Consider the following 6,010-nt stretch of genomic DNA (forward strand, 5'->3'; position numbering starts at 1 on the left):
GTATCACTTACTTTCCTGCAGATAGAGTGGAAAGAAAAAGTTTTTCTGCATTAATCTGTCATAAAATGTGATCTGATCTTCATCCAAGTCATCCAAGAGTATTAACAAATATAATGCGTCTAAAATAATCTGATCTTTCATGTCTTTTTGAGAACAACCGTAAAAAAAAACTCAGTGATCCTCCACCACACTTCACAGTTGGGATGATGTTTTTATGATATACAGTGACCTTTTTACACCAGATGTAGTGCCTATGTGTTCTTTCCAAATAGTTCAATATAGTTTCATCAGTCCAAAAAACATTTTACCAATGCTGCTGTGGAGTGTCAATGTGCAGCAGTGTTCTTTTTAATAAGCAGCAGCTTCCTTCATGGTGTCCTGCCATAGACACTCTGCTAGTTCAATGTTTTACCTACTGTAGACTCATGAACACAGATGTTGGCCAGATCCAATGATGCCTTCAAATCTTTATCTGTCTCTCTGGGTTGTTTCTTTACCTCATTGATGAGTGTTTCTTGTGTTCTTGGGGTCATTTTGACTGGCCGTCCACTTCTTGGTAGAGTACCCACAGTCCCAAAGTGTCTCCATTTGTACTGTAGACTGGTGAATTTCTTAAGTCTTTGACATCACTTTGTAACCCTTTTCTGTTTTATGTAAATCAACCATTCTTGATCACATAAGTGTATTTTTCTTATATGAAGTGTTTTTTGTCAGTCGAAGTAGCAGTAGTAGTCCACATTACAAACTAATTGTCTTAACACCTGACTCCATTTAGCTTGAGGTTTTTATGGTTGTTCTAAATAAAGACATGAAACATCAGCTGATCACAGGCCTTAGAGGACTCAGACTGCTGGAGAGCCAGCTCAAATCAAAGACCAGACTACAAATCCCACGCCTGGACTTACTGGATATGATGGTTTAGCAGTGAAAATACAGGTTTACTGTATTTTAAGGAAAACGTCACTATGTCAGGAGCCTGAAGGAAGGAGGGGTGGGTAGGGGAGGGACAGCCCTTCAAATTACGAGTTCTACTGTATGAAATGCTGCAGCAGACACGGGCCCTGTATGAAAAGACCGACTTCTCCACTGAACTCACTACAGACACGAGCAACACCTGAAACCACTGTACCTGTGCACAACGAAAACACAGCCTCAGAGCGCAGAGCAGAACAAAACAACAGGTGACTGAAAGTGCAGCCGTCTGTTCTGATGTGCTTCAACAGGAGGCTTCTGAAATGTTGACCATCTCTTCTGTCCGTGTATTTTCCTCTCAGATTAAGAGGGACGTCAGTAAAATGTGACGAGTGCTTCCTGTGATGTGGCTGCAGCTCTGTCTCTGCAGACAAAACCCGGGTTTATTTATAGAAAGACTTGTGTGGAGCGGTCAGTGTGTGCAGACTCCACCCTGCAGCCCCACACACACACACACACACACACACACACACACACACACACAGGAAACCAGAGTGTGTCTGTGCCCCAGATGTCTCATGAGGACAGGAAAAACTAAGTCCTACAAGACAATCACTTCTTCGATGTGCTGTTTTTAGTGAGGAATTAGAGGAGCTGGTGGAAAGTTCAGTGGGTTTGACTGGTTAACTGCTGATGAAGAAGCAATATAAGAATTATATCATGGATAAAACTAGAAAAAGTGACGTCACCAAAGAGAAACTAACCCTAACCCTGTTATTCACTGTACATCTGGACAGGTAGTCAGTGGAACCACAGTTTACCAGAACGCAGACTTTCAGTTTTTAGCTGCTGATAGAATCAGTGATAGAAGCTTTAACCTTTTCCTCACGTGCTCCCTGTGAAACCTGTGGAAGGAGTGGACGAAGCTCAAACAACAATGACAAACCTGCTGCAGAGTAAGACGGACGTTTGTGAACTTCCACTGGGAAGTTACTCAGGTGATGGTGAAGTCTATAAGGAAACACGTGAAGTCCCTCCACACCGTGAAGAAACGTCACTGGTTAGTTTAACATGTCCTCACACACATACATACCTCAACACACGGTGATACTGAGCTGTGCAGAGCTGCAGAGGAGAGAACACAGAAGAAGAAACACCAACTCTCAGGGAAAGGACTGCTCACACAAAGTAATGGGATTATTTTAGTCCTGGGGCCGGGAATTAAAACAATCAAGATAATTTCAGATAACATGGCCGATAAAACGTGTTCCTTCATGTTTTTCACAGAAACACAGAGAAAAGCAGACATGAACGAGACACAGTGGTGTGTACGACAGCAACACGTTTGATGCACCACAAACAGAACAACTACCTGCACAAACATTTGTTCTGTCTTATCTCCACATGAACCTCTGCTAACGTGGCTTCAGTTCACGAAGAAGAAATTCAGTCGATCAGTGACGATCGGGCTCGAGTCTCAACATTTACACTTAGTCCTTTATCAGACGCTTTTCTCAAAGAGAATTATAAGCTACAAGGCAAAGGCAGGTACGTGTAAGGAGGCCTTGGACCCTACTGGAGGTAGACCACAGCCGGGATTCGAACCCCCCGCCTGCCGCTGTGCATCAGCGCATGAGGAGAGATGGTGACAGGTTCATGTTAATGAAAACTCCAGTGGCAGCGCTGGCGACAAAGACGTCCTGAAGAACGAAAAGACAGCGCCGCCCTTTAGAGCTGTCAATCAGCAGCACACCTGACGGGGCGACTTCCTCCAGCACCTGATGACCCGAAACCCAGAGAGACAAAGGACGTCGTCTAAAAGACGTGACGTCAGTAAGAGCTGTGGAAAAGGTCCGACTGAGTGAACCCACTGACCTCACACCGGCTGAACACGACCTGGTGACCTGATGACCTGATGACAGGTTCAGCTCCGGACAGGTGGGGCTGCCTGTTCTGACCCTGAGCCCCGGTGGGTGGTGTGTGTGTGTGTGTGTGTGTGTGTTCTGTGTGTGTGTGTGTTCACTGTATATTGTGTGTGTCTCTATGTGTGTGTGTTCTCTGTGTCTCTCTGTGTATTGTGTGTGTGTGTGTGTCTCTGTGTGTGTGTGTGTGTGTGTGTGTGTATTGTGTGTGTGTGTGTATTGTGTGTGTGTGTGTGTGTGTGTGTATGTGTCTCTATGTGTGTGTGTGTTCTCTGACTCTCTGTGTATTGTGTGTGTGTGTGTGTGTGTGTGTGTGTGTGTGTGTGTGTTCTCTGACTCTCTGTGTATTGTGTGTGTGTGTGTGTGTGTGTGTGTGTGTGTGTGTGTGTGTGTGTGTGTGTATGGACCAGGTGAGTCCCCCCCTCTTTGTTTCAGCTCCACCCCCCCAGGAAACAATCCCAGCTCCGGGCGGTGGAAGCTGCTGGACGGTCACATGAATCAGAAACTGCACCGTCCGACAATTTACCGAACAACAGCTCAACAACGGGACCGGTTCGGTCCTCGACAGGGTCAACACAGTAAAACCACAAAGTTTGAAGGAGGACAAAGTTTGAAGGAGGACAAAGTTTGAAGGAGGACAAAGTTTGAAGGAGGATAAAGTTTGAAGGAGGACAAAGTTTGAAGGAGGACAAAGTTTGAAGGAGGACAAAGTTTGAAGGAGGATAAAGTTTGAAGGAGGATAAAGTTTGAAGGAGGATAAAGTTTGAAGGAGGACAAAGTTTGAAGGAGGACAAAGTTTGAAGGAGGATAAAGTTTGAAGGAGGACAAAGTTTGAAGGAGGATAAAGTTTGAAGGAGGATAAAGTTTGAAGGAGGATAAAGTTTGAAGGAGGACAAAGTTTGAAGGAGGATAAAGTTTGAAGGAGGATAAAGTTTGAAGGAGGATAAAGTTTGAAGGAGGACAAAGTTTGAAGGAGGACAAAGTTTGAAGGAGGACAAAGTTTGAAGGAGGATAAAGTTTGAAGGAGGACAAAGTTTGAAGGAGGACAAAGTTTGAAGGAGTCCCACTTTCCCTCACCTCCGGTCCCGAGCAGCGGCTCCTCTCCGTCCTCTCCGTCCGCCTCTTGTCGCCGTTTTCTCGCAGTAATTTCCCCCAGTTTGACTCGGACAGACAGTTCAGGAGGTAAAAGGAGAATTCAAAGTTTAAACTGGGCGGTGTCCGCGGGTCACACTCGGTTCCGTTAACCTCCGTTAGGCTCCGTTAACCTCCGTTAACCTCCGTTAACCTCCGCTACGATTCGCGCTCCTCCGTCGGTGAAACGTCAAGACTGCGGTCTGACTGTGCTGCCTTCACAGACCGTCGGACAGGTGGGGATTCACTGTGCTGAGCGCGCAGGACTGAGGAGAAAGTACATTTATAGACAGCAGGAGGGCGGTGCCTCTAATAAAAATGGAGTTAATGCTCCAATATCTATATCTATATCTCTATATCTATATATGATGGTGAGCGTGTGTTTGCTGGATGGCAGTGAAACAGCTGTGCTGCTGCTGAGGGACGGTTCTGTTCCAGCTGGACGCAGTTCGGTCCACAGGAACACGTCCACGGGCTGGCCAATCAGAACAGAGTGGGCTGGAGGGAGGCGGGCTTTAAAGAGTGGAGATCAGGGATCTTATTTCTAACACACACACTGTGCTGATCTTCTATCAGTGGAGCCTTAGAATAAATATGAACCCTGAAGTAACCAGAACACGGCCCCCTCAGCAGAATGTCTCCAGGTCCATATTCTCATTAGTTTATGTCCATGAGGATGTTCCTGTCAGAGAAATTCCCTCAGATGAAACTTTTGACTTAAGTGACCTGGTGCCGTCTTTATCTGTGAGTTTAGCCAATAGAACAAAAACTACCATCTTTTCACAGCGCCACAAAAAAATGAAGCATAACAAAAGAATGATGATAAAAGATTTAATACTGAGTCAACACCAAAGAGGAAGGTGGAGTTACTCTTCAGGTGACTGGTCCGATTCAAGCAGTGAAGCACTTTAACACGTGTATTTTAGAGATTAACGTAATAACAGTGTTTCACTGACTTCAGTGTTTGTCTGTGGGAACGTTCTGAGAAATTATTTCAGAAAACAGAAACTTAGACAACATCTATGGAAAAACCAAAACAAGGCTTCACACCGGGTAACACAGTTCATTTCAAAATAACTCATTCCAACAACAAACTGGACAGAAAAACCTAATTTGATGTGACAAGTTCTGATTTAAAGTAAAAATCAATGAAACGAGTAAAGTTCTGATCATTTTTCATTTGATTTGATTTATTAAATGAATCTATAAATAACCAGGATCAGGTTCTCTGTGACTCAGTGGATCACGGATGGATCATGGATCTCAGTAAGGTGGTCTGTAGGATCCACATCAGGATTTCTACTGAACCTTTAACCCACAGAACCAAACATGGATCATCACTAAGACCCTGTCACTATGAATGAACGTGTGGTTCCTCCAGTTCTTTATCCTTTTCCTTCTTGTCTGTGTCTGAAAGTAAAACACACACAGCAGCAGAGTCACAAGTGATTTTATTTCCAATCTGTCAGAGTCGTGTTTTACATGTTACACTGAACTTTCATCCTCTCGGTGCAGCAGCAGCTCTAGAAGCTCCGACTGATTTTAGTCTTCACTTATTTCGTCTACTCTGTAATGATGAGGATGAAGCTTCCTGAGCTCCTTCCAGCTATGCATTGTTACTGTTCTCCCGCCTTTTCTTGTTTTCTCCAGCTCAGACCAGCACAATGAGAACTTCGTCTGCTTCCTGAAGCTTTTCCTGTCACACACACAGATCTACCGTTCCTGAACTCCGGCAGCTCAGCAGCGCCCTCCGGCCCCAGTGAACAAGCAACAATGACACTTATGGTAAATCGTGGGTATAAATATTTCCAACCTTCCTTTCGGTGGAAATTTCCAAAATTAACATACCATTCTGTGTGAATATTAGATGTTATTTCATGTTTAATCCTGACACTTCTGTGTCCGTCTAAAGTTTTATTTATTTAAGTGACAAACTGAAAAAACAGATCTTCACACATGAACTTCAGCTAGTCTGCGTTTGCAGCTCTGTGTGAAACAAACCCTGACCAGGATGGAAACTGGTCCTCGCTCTACACACACGATCC

At 44.5% G+C, this 6,010-nt stretch overlaps 1 protein-coding gene across 2 annotated transcripts in view; it reads right to left on the minus strand.

Annotated features, from left to right (window-relative positions):
- Nucleotides 1-4,236, minus strand: part of kifc3 (kinesin family member C3) — a 35,351-nt gene extending 31,115 nt beyond the window's left edge. The window contains exons 1-2 of one of the 2 annotated variants that reach the window (XM_026379129.1): nt 4,110-4,236; nt 3,912-4,079 (exon numbers count right to left, since the gene is read on the minus strand). The gene's annotated coding sequence lies outside the window, so the exon portion shown is untranslated. Of the gene's footprint in view, nt 1-3,911; nt 4,080-4,109 lie in introns of those variants that run through there. The other variant, XM_026379132.2, reaches the window with a different exon arrangement.
- Nucleotides 4,237-6,010: the final 1,774 nt, after the last annotated feature.

This window comes from Anabas testudineus, chromosome 3, assembly GCF_900324465.2.
Source record: "Anabas testudineus chromosome 3, fAnaTes1.2, whole genome shotgun sequence".
NCBI classification, from domain to species: domain Eukaryota; kingdom Metazoa; phylum Chordata; class Actinopteri; order Anabantiformes; family Anabantidae; genus Anabas; species Anabas testudineus.